The sequence below is a fragment of the Myxocyprinus asiaticus genome, chromosome 31 (genome assembly GCF_019703515.2).
Source record: "Myxocyprinus asiaticus isolate MX2 ecotype Aquarium Trade chromosome 31, UBuf_Myxa_2, whole genome shotgun sequence".
NCBI lineage: Eukaryota > Metazoa > Chordata > Actinopteri > Cypriniformes > Catostomidae > Myxocyprinus > Myxocyprinus asiaticus.
Window position 1 is genome coordinate 3,578,255 of NC_059374.1, and position 15,728 is coordinate 3,593,982.

At 41.9% G+C, this 15,728-nt stretch overlaps 5 non-coding genes across 5 annotated transcripts; all 5 read right to left on the reverse strand.

Moving 5' to 3' along the window:
• Positions 1 to 1,779: 1,779 nt before the first annotated feature.
• trnas-gcu (transfer RNA serine (anticodon GCU)) lies at positions 1,780 to 1,864 on the reverse strand. Its single transcript has one exon. It is a non-coding gene; the product is annotated as a tRNA-Ser (tRNA).
• Positions 1,865 to 2,797: 933 nt separating this feature from the next.
• On the reverse strand, positions 2,798 to 2,879 carry trnas-gcu (transfer RNA serine (anticodon GCU)). Its single transcript has one exon. It is a non-coding gene; the product is annotated as a tRNA-Ser (tRNA).
• Positions 2,880 to 4,794: 1,915 nt separating this feature from the next.
• Positions 4,795 to 4,876, reverse strand: trnas-gcu (transfer RNA serine (anticodon GCU)). The gene has a single exon. It is a non-coding gene; the product is annotated as a tRNA-Ser (tRNA).
• Positions 4,877 to 10,498: 5,622 nt separating this feature from the next.
• Positions 10,499 to 10,580, reverse strand: trnas-gcu (transfer RNA serine (anticodon GCU)). The gene has a single exon. It is a non-coding gene; the product is annotated as a tRNA-Ser (tRNA).
• A 1,880-nt stretch (positions 10,581 to 12,460) lies between these two features.
• Positions 12,461 to 12,542, reverse strand: trnas-gcu (transfer RNA serine (anticodon GCU)). Its single transcript has one exon. It is a non-coding gene; the product is annotated as a tRNA-Ser (tRNA).
• Between the last annotated feature and the right edge of the window lie 3,186 nt (positions 12,543 to 15,728).

Consider the following 15,728-nt stretch of genomic DNA (forward strand, 5'->3'; position numbering starts at 1 on the left):
AACACGTCGACGAGGATGGGTTTCAAAACCACATGTGCAGAGCACAATGGATTTCAAAGCTAGCGGGAAGAGCACAAGGGATTAGCAGTCCATCAGTTTAATCACCTTGTCATGTTTAGGCTATTTTCTTGAAATTTTGCAGTGTAGTTAGCTTTCCTGAAGTTATTGAAGGTAAGGCATACACTCTGATAGAATTACCTTTGTTTTAAAAATTGACATTATCTTTTCAACATGTTCCTTTCAAACAGCAAAGAAACACGTCGACGAGGATGGGTTTCAAAAACCACATATGCAGATCACAACGGATTTCAAAGCTACACGTGAAGGGCACAAGGGATTAGCAAACCATCAGTTTAAGCAATCTGCCATTTTTAAACAGTTTCCTTGCTATTTTGTAGTGTAGTTAGATAGCTTTCCTGAAGTTATTGACGGTAAGGCATACACTCTGATAGAATTAGCTTTCATTTAAATATTGACATTATCTTATCAAGATGTTCCTTTCAAACTGTAAGTAAACACATCGACGAGGATGGGATTCGAACCCACGAGTGCAGAGCACAAGGGATTAGCAGTCCATCAGATTAATCACCTTGTCATGTTTAGGCTATTTTCTTGAAATTTTGCAGTGTAGTTAGCTTTCCTGAAGTTATTGAAGGTAAGGCATACACTCTGATAGAATTAGCTTTGTTTTAAAAATTGACATTATCTTTTCAACATGTTCCTTTCAAACAGCAAAGAAACACGTCGACGAGGATGGGTTTCAAAAACCACATATGCAGATCACAACGGATTTCAAAGCTACACGTGAAGGGTACAAGGGATTAGCCAACCATCAGTTTAACCACTCTGCCATTTTTAAACAGTTTCCTTGCTATTTTGTAGTGTAGTTAGTTAGCTTTCCTGAAGTTATTGAAGGTAAGGCATACACTCTGATAGAATTAGCTTTGTTTTAAAAATTGACATTATCTTTTCAACATGTTCCTTTCAAACAGCAAAGAAACACGTCGACGAGGATGGGTTTCAAAAACCACATATGCAGAGCACAATGGATTTAAAATTTACACGTGAAGAGTACAAGGGATTAGCAGACTATCCGTTTAACCACTCTGCCATTTTTAAACAGTTTCCTTGCTATTTTGTAGTGTAGTTAGATAGCTTTCCAGAATAGTTTGAAGGTAAGACATAAACTCTGATGGAATAAGCTTTTATTTAAATATTGACATTATATTTTCAACATGTTCCTTTCAAACAGCAAAGAAACACGTCGACGAGGATGGGTTTCAAAACCACATGTGCAGAGCACAATGGATTTCAAAGCTAGCGGGAAGAGCACAAGGGATTAGCAGTCCATCAGTTTAATCACCTTGTCATGTTTAGGCTATTTTCTTGAAATTTTGCAGTGTAGTTAGCTTTCCTGAAGTTATTGAAGGTAAGGCATACACTCTGATAGAATTAGCTTTGTTTTAAAAATTGACATTATCTTTTCAACATGTTCCTTTCAAACAGCAAAGAAACACGTCGACGAGGATGGGTTTCAAAAACCACATATGCAGATCACAACGGATTTCAAAGCTACACGTGAAGAGCACAAGAGATTAGCCCACCATCAGTTTAAACACTCTGCCATTTTTAAACAGTTTCCTTGCTATTTTGTAGTGTAGTTAGATAGCTTTCTTGAAGTGATTGAAGGTAAGGGATACACTGTGATAGAATAGGCTTTGTTTTAAATATTGACATTATCTTATCAAGATGTTCCTTTCAAACTGTAAGTAAACACATCGACGAGGATGGGATTCGAACCCACGCGTGCAGAGCACAATGGATTTAGCAGTCCATCGCCTTAACCACTTCGGCCACCTCTATCATGTTTGTAAACATATCCTTGCTATTTTGAGTGTAGTTAGAGAGCTTTCCTGACTAGATTGAAATAAGACATAAACTCTGATGGAATAAGCTTTTATTTATATATTGACATTATCTTTTCAACATGTTCCTTTCAAACAGCAAAGAAACACGTCGACGAGGATGGGTTTCAAAAACCACATATGCAGATCACAACGGATTTCAAAGCTACACGTGAAGGGCACAAGGGATTAGCCAACCATCAGTTTAACCACTCTGCCATTTTTAAACAGTTTCCTTGCTATTTTGTAGTGTAGTTAGATAGCTTTCCTGAAGTTTTTGACGGTAAGGCATACACTCTGATAGAATTAGCTTTCATTTAAATTTTGACATTATCTTTTCAACAGGTTCCTTTCAAACAGCAAAGAAACACGTCGACGAGGATGGGTTTCAAAAACCACATATGCGGAGCACAATGGATTTCAAAGCTACACGTGAAGAGCACAAGGGATTAGCCGACCATCAGTTTAACCACTCTGCGATTTTTAAATAGTTTCCTTGCTATTTTGTAGTGTAGTTAGATAGCTTTCCTGAAGTGATTGAAGGTAAGGCATACACTCTGATAGAATTAGCTTTGTTTTAAAAATTGACATTATCTTTTCAACAGGTTCCTTTCAAACAGCAAAGAAACACGTCGACGAGGATGGGTTTCAAAAACCACATATGCAGAGCACAACGGATTTCAAAGCTACACGTGAAGAGCACAAGGGATTAGCCCACCATCAGTTTAAACACTCTGCCATTTTTAAACAGTTTCCTTGCTATTTTGTAGTGTAGTTAGATAGCTTTCCTGAAGTGATTGAAGGTAAGGGATACACTGTGATAGAATAGGCTTTGTTTTAAATATTGACATTATCTTATCAAGATGTTCCTTTCAAACTGTAAGTAAACACATCGACGAGGATGGGATTCGAACCCACGCGTGCAGAGCACAATGGATTAGCAGTCCATCGCCTTAACCACTCGGCCACCTCATCATGTTTGTAAAATATCCTTGCTATTTTGAGTGTAGTTAGAGAGCTTTCCTGACTAGATTGAAATAAGACATAAACTCTGATGGAATAAGCTTTTATTTATATATTGACATTATATTTTCAACATGTTCCTTTCAAACAGCAAAGAAAGACACGTCATCCATGTCTTTATGGACCTTGCTTTGTGCACTGGTGCGCAGTCATGTTGGAACAGGAAGGGGCCATCCCCAAACTGTTCCCACAAAGTTGGGAGCATGGAATTGTCCAAAATCTCTTGGTATGCTGAAGCATTCAGAGTTCCTGTCACTGGAACTAAGGGGCCAAGCCCAGCTCCTGAAAAACAACCCCACACCATAATCCCCCCTCCACCAAACTTCACAGTTGGCACAATGCAGTCAGACAAGTACCGTTCTCCTGGCAACCACCAAACTCAGACTCGTCCATCAGATTGCCAGATGGAGAAGCGTGATTCGTCACTCCAGAGAACGCGTCTCCACTGCTCTAGAGTCCAGTGGCGGCGTGCTTTACACCACTGCATCCGACGCTTTGCATTGCACTTGGTGATGTATGGCTTGGATGCAGCTGCTTGGCCATGGAAACCCATTCCATGAAGCTCTCTACGCACTGTTCTTGAGCTAATCCGTTGGCCACATGAACTTTGGAGGTCTGTAGCGATTGACTCTGCAGAAAGTTGGCGACCTCTGCGCACTATGTGCCTCAGCACTCCGCCATGTTTAGATAGTTTCCTTGCTATTTTGTAGTGTAGTTAGATAGCTTTCCTGAATAGTTTGAAGGTCAGGCATAAACTCTGGTGGAATAAGCTTTTATTTAAATACTGACATTATCTTTTCAACATGTTCCTTTCAAACAGCACAGAAACACGTCGACGAGGATGGGTTTCAAAAACCACATATGCAGAGCACAATGGATTTCAAAGCTACACGTGAAGAGTACAAGGGATTAGCAGACCATCCGTTTAACCACTCTGCCATTTTTAAACAGTTTCCTTGCTATTTTGTAGTGTAGTTAGATAGCTTTCCAGAATAGTTTGAAGGTAAGACATAAACTCTGATGGAATAAGCTTTTATTTAAATATTGACATTATATTTTCAACATGTTCCTTTCAAACAGCAAAGAAACACGTCGACGAGGATGGGTTTCAAAACCACATGTGCAGAGCACAATGGATTTCAAAGCTAGCGGGAAGAGCACAAGGGATTAGCAGTCCATCAGTTTAATCACCTTGTCATGTTTAGGCTATTTTCTTGAAATTTTGCAGTGTAGTTAGCTTTCCTGAAGTTATTGAAGGTAAGGCATACACTCTGATAGAATTAGCTTTGTTTTAAAAATTGACATTATCTTTTCAACATGTTCCTTTCAAACAGCAAAGAAACACGTCGACGAGGATGGGTTTCAAAAACCACATATGCAGATCACAACGGATTTCAAAGCTACACGTGAAGAGCACAAGGGATTAGCCGACCATCAGTTTAACCACTCTGCCATTTTTAAACAGTTTCCTTGCTATTTTGTAGTGTAGTTAGATAGCTTTCCTGAAGTTATTGACGGTAAGGCATACACTCTGATAGAATTAGCTTTCATTTAAATTTTGACATTATCTTTTCAACAGGTTCCTTTCAAACAGCAAAGAAACACGTCGACGAGGATGGGTTTCAAAAACCACATATGCAGAGCACAATGGATTTCAAAGCTACACGTGAAGAGTACAAGGGATTAGCAGACCATCCGTTTAACCACTCTGCCATTTTTAAACAGTTTCCTTGCTATTTTGTAGTGTAGTTAGATAGCTTTCCAGAATAGTTTGAAGGTAAGACATAAACTCTGATGGAATAAGCTTTTATTTAAATATTGACATTATCTTTTCAACAGGTTCCTTTCAAACTGTAAGTAAACACATCGACGAGGATGGGATTCGAACCCACGCGTGCAGAGCACAATGGATTAGCAGTCCATCGCCTTAACCACTCGGCCACCTCATCATGTTTGTAAAATATCCTTGCTATTTTCAGTGTAGTTAGAGAGCTTTCCTTACTAGATTGAAATAAGACATAAACTCTGATGGAATAAGCTTTTATTTATATATTGACATTATATTTTCAACATGTTCCTTTCAAACAGCAAAGAAAGACACGTCATCCATGTCTTTATGGACCTTGCTTTGTGCACTGGTGCGCAGTCATGTTGGAACAGGAAGGGGCCATCCCCAAACTGTTCCCACAAAGTTGGGAGCATGGAATTGTCCAAAATCTCTTGGTATGCTGAAGCATTCAGAGTTCCTGTCACTGGAACTAAGGGGCCAAGCCCAGCTCCTGAAAAACAACCCCACACCATAATCCCCCTCCACCAAACTTCACAGTTGGCACAATGCAGTCAGACAAGTACCGTTCTCCTGGCAACCACCAAACTCAGACTCGTCCATCAGATTGCCAGATGGAGAAGCGTGATTCGTCACTCCAGAGAACGCGTCTCCACTGCTCTAGAGTCCAGTGGCGGCGTGCTTTACACCACTGCATCCGACGCTTTGCATTGCACTTGGTGATGTATGGCTTGGATGCAGCTGCTTGGCCATGGAAACCCATTCCATGAAGCTCTCTACGCACTGTTCTTGAGCTAATCCGTTGGCCACATGAACTTTGGAGGTCTGTAGCGATTGACTCTGCAGAAAGTTGGCGACCTCTGCGCACTATGTGCCTCAGCACTCCGCCATGTTTAGATAGTTTCCTTGCTATTTTGTAGTGTAGTTAGATAGCTTTCCTGAATAGTTTGAAGGTCAGGAATAAACTCTGATGGAATAAGCTTTTATTTAAATATTGACATTATCTTTTCAACATGTTCCTTACAAACAGCAAAGAAACACGTCGACGAGGATGGGTTTCAAAACCACATGTGCAGAGCACAATGGATTTAAAATTTACACGTGAAGAGTACAAGGGATTAGCAGACCATCAGTTTAACCACTCTGCAATTTTTAAACAGTTTCCTTGCTATTTTGTAGTGTAGTTAGATAGCTTTCCAGAATAGTTTGAAGGTAAGACATAAGCTCTGATGGAATAAGCTTTTATTTAAATATTGACATTATATTTTCAACATGTTCCTTTCAAACAGCAAAGAAACACGTCGACGAGGATGGGTTTCAAAACCACATGTGCAGAGCACAATGGATTTCAAAGCTAGCGGGAACAGCACAAGGGATTAGCAGTCCATCAGTTTAATCACCTTGTCATGTTTAGGCTATTTTCTTGAAATTTTGCAGTGTAGTTAGCTTTCCTGAAGTTATTGAAGGTAAGGCATACACTCTGATAGAATTAGCTTTGTTTTAAATATTGACATTATCTTTTCAACATGTTCTTTTCAAACAGCAAAGAAACACGTCGACGAGGATGTGTTTCAAAAACCACATATGCAGAGCACAACGGATTTCAAAGCTACACGTGAAGAGCACAAGGGATTAGCCCACCATCAGTTTAAAAACTCTGCCATTTTTAAACAGTTTCCTTGCTATTTTGTAGTGTAGTTAGATAGCTTTCCTGACTAGCTTGAAATAAGATATAAACTCTGATGGAATAAGCTCTTATTTATATATTGACATTATATTTTCAACATGTTCCTTTCAAACAGCAAAGAAAGACACGTCATCCATGTCTTTATGGACCTTGCTTTGTGCACTGGTGCGCAGTCATGTTGGAACAGGAAGGGGCCATCCCCAAACTGTTCCCACAAAGTTGGGAGCATGGAATTGTTTAAAATCTCTTGGTATGCTGAAGCATTCAGAGTTCCTGTCACTGGAACTAAGGGGCCAAGCCCAGCTCCTGAAAAACAACCCCACACCATAATCCCCCCTCCACCAAACTTCACAGTTGGCACAATGCAGTCAGACAAGTACCGTTCTCCTGGCAACCACCAAACTCAGACTCGTCCATCAGATTGCCAGATGGAGAAGCGTGATTCGTCACTCCAGAGAACGCGTCTCCACTGCTCTAGAGTCCAGTGGCGGCGTGCTTTACACCACTGCATCCGACGCTTTGCATTGCACTTAGTGATGTATGGCTTGGATGCAGCTGCTTGGCCATGGAAACCCATTCCATGAAGCTCTCTACGCACTGTTCTTGAGCTAATCCGTTGGCCACATGAACTTTGGAGGTCTGTAGCGATTGACTCTGCAGAAAGTAGGCGAAATCTGCGCACTACGCGCCTCAGCATCCGCTGACCCCGCTCTGTCATTTTACGTGGCCTACCACTTTGTGGCTGAGTTGCTGTCATTCCCAATCGCTTCCACTTTGTTATAATACCACTGACAGTTGACTGTGGAATATTTAGTAGCGAGGAAATTTCACGACTGGACCTGTTGCACAGGTGGCATCCAATCACAGTACCACGCTGGACTTCACTGAGCTCCTGAGAGCGGCCCATTCTTTCACAAATGTTTGTAGAAGCAGTCTGCATGCCAAGGTGATTCATTGTATACACCTGTGGCCATGGAAGTGATTGGAACACCTGAATTCAATTATTTGGATGGGTGAGCGAATACTTTTGGCAATATAGTGTATTTCAAAGAAAAGCTACACATGAAAAGCACAAAGAATTAGCAGTCCATCAGTTTAACCACTCCGCCATGTTTAGACAGTTTCCTTGCTATTTTGTGGTGTAGTTAGATAGCTTTCCTGAATAGTTTGAAGGTCAGGCATAAACTCTGGTGGAATAAGCTTTTATTTAAATACTGACATTATCTTTTCAACATGTTCCTTTCAAACAGCACAGAAACACGTCGACGAGGATGGGTTTCAAAAACCACATATGCAGAGCACAATGGATTTCAAAGCTACACGTGAAGAGTACAAGGGATTAGCAGACCATCCGTTTAACCACTCTGCCATTTTTAAACAGTTTCCTTGCTATTTTGTAGTGTAGTTAGATAGCTTTCCAGAATAGTTTGAAGGTAAGACATAAACTCTGATGGAATAAGCTTTTATTTAAATATTGACATTATATTTTCAACATGTTCCTTTCAAACAGCAAAGAAACACGTCGACGAGGATGGGTTTCAAAACCACATGTGCAGAGCACAATGGATTTCAAAGCTAGCGGGAAGAGCACAAGGGATTAGCAGTCCATCAGTTTAATCACCTTGTCATGTTTAGGCTATTTTCTTGAAATTTTGCAGTGTAGTTAGCTTTCCTGAAGTTATTGAAGGTAAGGCATACACTCTGATAGAATTAGCTTTGTTTTAAAAATTGACATTATCTTTTCAACATGTTCCTTTCAAACAGCAAAGAAACACGTCGACGAGGATGGGTTTCAAAAACCACATATGCAGATCACAACGGATTTCAAAGCTACACGTGAAGAGCACAAGGGATTAGCCGACCATCAGTTTAACCACTCTGCCATTTTAAACAGTTTCCTTGCTGTTTTGTAGTGTAGATAGATAGCTTTCCTGAAGTTATTGACGGTAAGGCATACACTCTGATAGAATTAGCTTTCATTTAAATTTTGACATTATCTTTTCAACAGGTTCCTTTCAAACAGCAAAGAAACACGTCGACGAGGATGGGTTTCAAAAACCACATATGCAGAGCACAATGGATTTCAAAGCTACACGTGAAGAGTACAAGGGATTAGCAGACCATCCGTTTAACCACTCTGCCATTTTTAAACAGTTTCCTTGCTATTTTGTAGTGTAGTTAGATAGCTTTCCAGAATAGTTTGAAGGTAAGACATAAACTCTGATGGAATAAGCTTTTATTTAAATATTGACATTATATTTTCAACATGTTCCTTTCAAACAGCAAAGAAACACGTCGACGAGGATGGGTTTCAAAACCACATGTGCAGAGCACAATGGATTTCAAAGCTAGCGGGAAGAGCACAAGGGATTAGCAGTCCATCAGTTTAATCACCTTGTCATGTTTAGGCTATTTTCTTGAAATTTTGCAGTGTAGTTAGCTTTCCTGAAGTTATTGAAGGTAAGGCATACACTCTGATAGAATTAGCTTTGTTTTAAAAGTTGACATTATCTTTTCAACATGTTCCTTTCAAACAGCAAAGAAACACGTCGACGAGGATGGGTTTCAAAAACCACATATGCAGAGCACAACGGATTTCAAAGCTACACGTGAAGAGCACAAGGGATTAGCCCACCATCAGTTTAACCACTCTGCCATTTTTAAACAGTTTCCTTGCTATTTTGTAGTGTAGTTAGATAGCTTTCCAGAATAGTTTGAAGGTAAGACATAAACTCTGATGGAATAAGCTTTTATTTAAATATTGACATTATATTTTCAACATGTTCCTTTCAAACAGCAATGAAACACGTCGATGAGGATGGGTTTCAAAAACCACATATGCAGAGCACAATGGATTTAAAATTTACACGTGAAGAGTACAAGGGATTAGCAGACCATCAGTTTAACCACTCTGCAATTTTTAAACAGTTTCCTTGCTATTTTGTAGTGTAGTTAGATAGCTTTCCAGAATAGTTTGAAGGTAAGACATAAGCTCTGATGGAATAAGCTTTTATTTAAATATTGACATTATATTTTCAACATGTTCCTTTCAAACAGCAAAGAAACACGTCGACGAGGATGGGTTTCAAAACCACATGTGCAGAGCACAATGGATTTCAAAGCTAGCGGGAACAGCACAAGGGATTAGCAGTCCATCAGTTTAATCACCTTGTCATGTTTAGGCTATTTTCTTGAAATTTTGCAGTGTAGTTAGCTTTCCTGAAGTTATTGAAGGTAAGGCATACACTCTGATAGAATTACCTTTGTTTTAAAAATTGACATTGTCTTTTCAACATTTTCCTTTCAAACAGCAAAGAAACACGTCGACAAGGATGGGTTTCAAAAACCACATATGCAGATCACAACGGATTTCAAAGCTACACGTGAAGGGCACAAGGGATTAGCAAACCATCAGTTTAAGCACTGCCATTTTTAAACAGTTTCCTTGATATTTTGTAGTGTAGTTAGATAGCTTTCCTGAAGTTATTGACGGTAAGGCATACACTCTGATAGAATTTGCTTTCATTTAAATTTTGACATTATCTTTTCAACAGGTTCCTTTCAAACAGCAAAGAAACACGTCGACGAGGATGGGTTTCAAAACCACATGTGCAGAGCACAATGGATTTCAAAGCTAGCGGGAACAGCACAAGGGATTAGCAGTCCATCAGTTTAACCACCTTGTCATGTTTAGGCTATTTTCTTGATTTTTTGCAGTGTAGTTAGCTTTCCTGAAGTTATTGAAGGTAAGGCATACACTGCGATAGAATTAGCTTTGTTTTAAATATTGACATTATCTTTTCAACATGTTCTTTTCAAACAGCAAAGAAACACGTCGACGAGGATGTGTTTCAAAAACCACATATGCAGAGCACAACGGATTTCAAAGCTACACGTGAAGAGCACAAGGGATTAGCCCACCATCAGTTTAAATACTCTGCCATTTTTAAACAGTTTCCTTGCTATTTTGTAGTGTAGTTAGATAGCTTTCCTGAAGTGATTGAAGGTAAGGGATACACTCTGATAGAATAGGCTTTGTATTTAAATATTGACATTATCTTATCAAGATGTTCCTTTCAAACTGTAAAGTAAACACATCGACGAGGATGGGATTCGAACCCACGCGTGCAGAGCACAATGGATTAGCAGTCCATCGCCTTAACCACTCGGCCACCTCATCATGTTTGTAAAATATCCTTGCTATTTTGAGTGTAGTTAGAGAGCTTTCCTGACTAGATTGAAATAAGACATAAACTCTGATGGAATAAGCTTTTATTTATATATTGACATTATATTTTCAACATGTTCCTTTCAAACAGCAAAGAAAGACACGTCATCCATGTCTTTATGGACCTTGCTTTGTGCACTGGTGCGCAGTCATGTTGGAACAGGAAGGGGCCATCCCCAAACTGTTCCCACAAAGTTGGGAGCATGGAATTGTCCAAAATCTCTTGGTATGCTGAAGCATTCAGAGTTCCTGTCACTGGAACTAAGGGGCCAAGCCCAGCTCCTGAAAAACAACCCACACCATAATCCCCCCTCCACCAAACTTCACAGTTGGCACAATGCAGTCAGACAAGTACCGTTCTCCTGGCAACCACCAAACTCAGACTCGTCCATCAGATTGCCAGATGGAGAAGCGTGATTCGTCACTCCAGAGAACGCGTCTCCACTGCTCTAGAGTCCAGTGGCGGCGTGCTTTACACCACTGCATCCGACGCTTTGCATTGCACTTGGTGATGTATGGCTTGGATGCAGCTGCTTGGCCATGGAAACCCATTCCATGAAGCTCTCTACGCACTGTTCTTGAGCTAATCCGTTGGCCACATGAACTTTGGAGGTCTGTAGCGATTGACTCTGCAGAAAGTTGGCGACCTCTGCGCACTATGTGCCTCAGCACTCCGCCATGTTTAGATAGCAAGGAAACTATTTTGTAGTGTAGTTAGATAGCTTTCCTGAATAGTTTGAAGGTCAGGAATAAACTCTGATGGAATAAGCTTTTATTTAAATATTGACATTATCTTTTCAACATGTTCCTTTCAAACAGCAAAGAAACACGTCGACGAGGATGGGTTTCAAAACCACATGTGCAGAGCACAATGGATTTCAAAGCTAGCGGGAAGAGCACAAGGGATTAGCAGTCCATCAGATTAATCACCTTGTCATGTTTAGGCTATTTTCTTGAAATTTTGCAGTGTAGTTAGCTTTCCTGAAGTTATTGAAGGTAAGGCATACACTCTGATAGAATTACCTTTGTTTTAAAAATTGACATTATCTTTTCAACATGTTCCTTTCAAACAGCAAAGAAACACGTCGACGAGGATGGGTTTCAAAAACCACATATGCAGATCACAACGGATTTCAAAGCTACACGTGAAGGGCACAAGGGATTAGCAAACCATCAGTTTAAGCACTCTGCCATTTTTAAACAGTTTCCTTGCTATTTTGTAGTGTAGTTAGATAGCTTTCCTGAAGTTATTGACGGTAAGGCATACACTCTGATAGAATTAGCTTTCATTTAAATATTGACATTATCTTATCAAGATGTTCCTTTCAAACTGTAAGTAAACACATCGACGAGGATGGGATTCGAACCCACGCGTGCAGAGCACAAGGGATTAGCAGTCCATCAGATTAATCACCTTGTCATGTTTAGGCTATTTTCTTGAAATTTTGCAGTGTAGTTAGCTTTCCTGAAGTTATTGAAGGTAAGGCATACACTCTGATAGAATTAGCTTTGTTTTAAAAATTGACATTATCTTTTCAACATGTTCCTTTCAAACAGCAAAGAAACACGTCGACGAGGATGGGTTTCAAAAACCACATATGCAGATCACAACGGATTTCAAAGCTACACGTGAAGAGCACAAGGGATTAGCCGACCATCAGTTTAACCACTCTGCCATTTTTAAACAGTTTCCTTGCTATTTTGTAGTGTAGTTAGATAGCTTTCCTGAAGTGATTGACGGTAAGGCATACACTCTGATAGAATTAGGCTTTGCATTTAAATATTGACATTATCTTATCAAGATGTTCCTTTCAAACTGTAAGTAAACACATCGACGAGGATGGGATTCGAACCCACGCGTGCAGAGCACAATGGATTAGCAGTCCATCGCCTTAACCACTCGGCCACCTCATCATGTTTGTAAAATATCCTTGCTATTTTGAGTGTAGTTAGAGAGCTTTCCTGACTAGATTGAAATAAGACATAAACTCTGATGGAATAAGCTTTTATTTATATATTGACATTATATTTTCAACATGTTCCTTTCAAACTGTAAGTAAACACATCGACGAGGATGGGATTCGAACCCACGCGTGAAGAGCACAAGGGATTAGCATTCCATCAGCTTAACCACCTTGTCATTTTTAGACTATTTTCTTGATATTTTGCAGGGTAGTTAGATAGCTTTCCTGAAGTAAGGGTAGTCGGCAAGTCAGATCTGTAACTTCGGGATAAGGATTGGCTCTAAGTGCTGGGCCAGTCGGGCCAGGGTGCGAAGCAGGGCTGGGCCCGCGCCGCGGCTGGGGGAGCGGCCATCCCGTGGTGTCTCCGCCGCACCTCCCGTCTGAAGCGCAGCATGCGGCCCCCTCTCCCCTTCCTCACTCTTCCGTCCAGTTGCCCCCTACGCGGGGGGAGGCTAGGCAGCTCACGGGGGGGGGGGGGGGGTCGCACGGAGTGGGGTGTCTGTCACGCCGCAACTAGGGCGGGTACGGCAGGCAGTGTGCGCCTCGGTGCTATGGCGGCGACTCTGGACGTGCTCCGGGCCCTTCTCACAGATCTCCCCGGCTACGGCCCACGCTGGGTCCCCCGTCTGCATCCGCGCGTCCTCCGGGGCGTTCGATGCACCGGTGGGCGGTCTCCCCAGCGCAGTGCCTCGGCCAGCACCTAGCAGCTGACTTAGAACTGGTGCGGACCAGGGGAATCCGACCGTTTAATTAAAACAAAACATCACGAAGGCCCGCGGCGGGTGTTGACGCGATATGATTTCTGCCCAGTGCTCTGAATGTCAAAGTGAAGAAATTAAATGAAGCGCGGGTAAACGGCAGGAGTAACTATAACTGTTACATGGCCCGGGCGCCTCCTCGTGGAAACCGCTGGATAGGGTGGGGGAGTCCAGTGATATATTCACCATCCCACCTGAACTAAGATCCGGGCCGCCCCCATGTGGGCCAACCACCCACATGGGGAAATCTGCTTGTTACAGATACGATAAAAGAAAATGGAAAACCTGGCCCCTCTGGAAGCCAGGTAAGCAGCAGCCGTGTAGCTCTGGCAAGGGCTGGTACTGGTACTCTGACAAAACTTTCCCTTCTCTGAGGAGCCTTGGAATGCACAGGCACCACCGTCATCCTGAGGAACTGAACGAGGAGAGGATACAACTACTTACGACGAAAAGGAAAATGTGGTCAATGCTTGAGGACGAACATCTAATTAAAGTGGCTAATGAGGAATGGAGAGAGCTAATGCCGAAAAAGGATCACCTGAGGACATTACATCTAATCCTCCCTCACCGCTCCACAGACACCATCAAGAAATGACTACAAACCCTAAAATGGACACCCCCCCCCCCGCTGGAAGAACATCAATGCCAGTCATTCTCCTTGGAAGCAACCCCAATAAGCCCTCCGCCAGAAGTTTCGATACCTCCTAAGAAGAGTGAAAAACGAGGTGTGAGGGGAAAGATCTGGGATGAAAAGGAAGACAAAGACCTTCTGGAGTATGCCGACAATACGTGGGCAGAAGGTATGCTTAAAATAGACCTGGCACGCAGCCTGAGCGAAAGAATAAAAGGAAGATTGGTAGAGTCTATTAGGAAAAGACTGCAAACGCTCGGCTGGAAACCTCCTGATACAACTGAGGTAACAAGGCTTGAACATCAAGCACATACAATAACCCTGCCCACGATAAGTCAGACAACGGCTACTTTAGGCAAAGAACATGAATGGTCATGGAGAGTGAGAATGTTAAACAAGGCTATGGAAATGTTGGAGGATCCGAACATAGGCAGTGATGCATTGAAGGAAATAGCAAAAGGAATGTTGGAAGGGCGAATCACCATTGCTCAGGGAGCTGCAAAATTGCAGGAACATGAACAGCACCTCATTCCCATTAAATAGAAACCACATAAACCTAAGAAAATTCAGGACAAATTACTGACGTCTAATAAGAGAATCCGCCGCGCAAGATACGCTAACATTCAGAGGCTCTACAGATTGAAAAAGAAAGATGCTGCCCATACGATCTTGCAAGGCCATTGGAGAGAGGCTTATAGAGGTTTGGACAGGGAAATAGATGGAATGGAGGAGTACTGGGCTGAAGTATATAAATCTACAACAACAAGCACCTAAGGCAATATAACACCGGCAGCGGGGGACACTAAATGGGAATTGGTAGCCCCGATTGAAGTGGTGGAGGTCACGGATGCTCTACGAACTATGGGACATTCAGCACCTGATATGGATAAAATAACATCACTACAAATACTAAGATGGCACCAGCCCTCGGTAGCAGGACTACTCAACCTCTTCTTGGTAACAGAAGATCTGCTCACAACACTATCTTGTGCAAGAGTAACATTCATACCGAAAGTAGAACACGCGTTGACCCCAGGGGATTATAGGCCAATTGCCATTTCATCAGTGCTAGCCCGGGCCCTCCATAAAATCTTGGCAAAACGAATGTGTGACCACCTTACATTCTCTCTGCTCCAGTATGCATTCCTACAAAGGGATGGATGTCTGGAAGCGTCAGCCCTACTCCACGCTCTTATTAGACGTGCACATGATGACTGCACTCTTCCTAGACTTAGCTAAGGCATTTGATACTGTAGCACATGCAGCAATACTACAATCGGCAGAAGGTGCTGGAATGCCACCTCCCCTTCTGAAATATCTGGCTCACCTATACAGTCACTCTGAATTACATCTTGGAGAACTGACCACGACTTGTGGGAGAGGGGTGAGGCAAGGGGACCCTATCTCACCAATTCTTTTTATCCTGACAATGGGAGACATTGTCCAGAAGGTGACACCACAGATTGGTTTGGAGATGGGGGAACAAATAGTGGCAGCCATGGCCTACGCCGATGACCTGATTTTGCTGGCTGAACAGCCGCAGCAACTACAGGAAAAACTCGACTGCCTTGGCGAGGCACGATTGTCACCAAATATTAAAAAATCTGCTGCAATGACAATCATGAAGGATGGACAACGGAAGCATATGGTACTGCTTCCACACTCCTATATCACAAAGGACGGGTTAATACCACCAATGAATACATCAGACAAACAAAAATACCTGGGAATAGAGTTTGGATGGAAG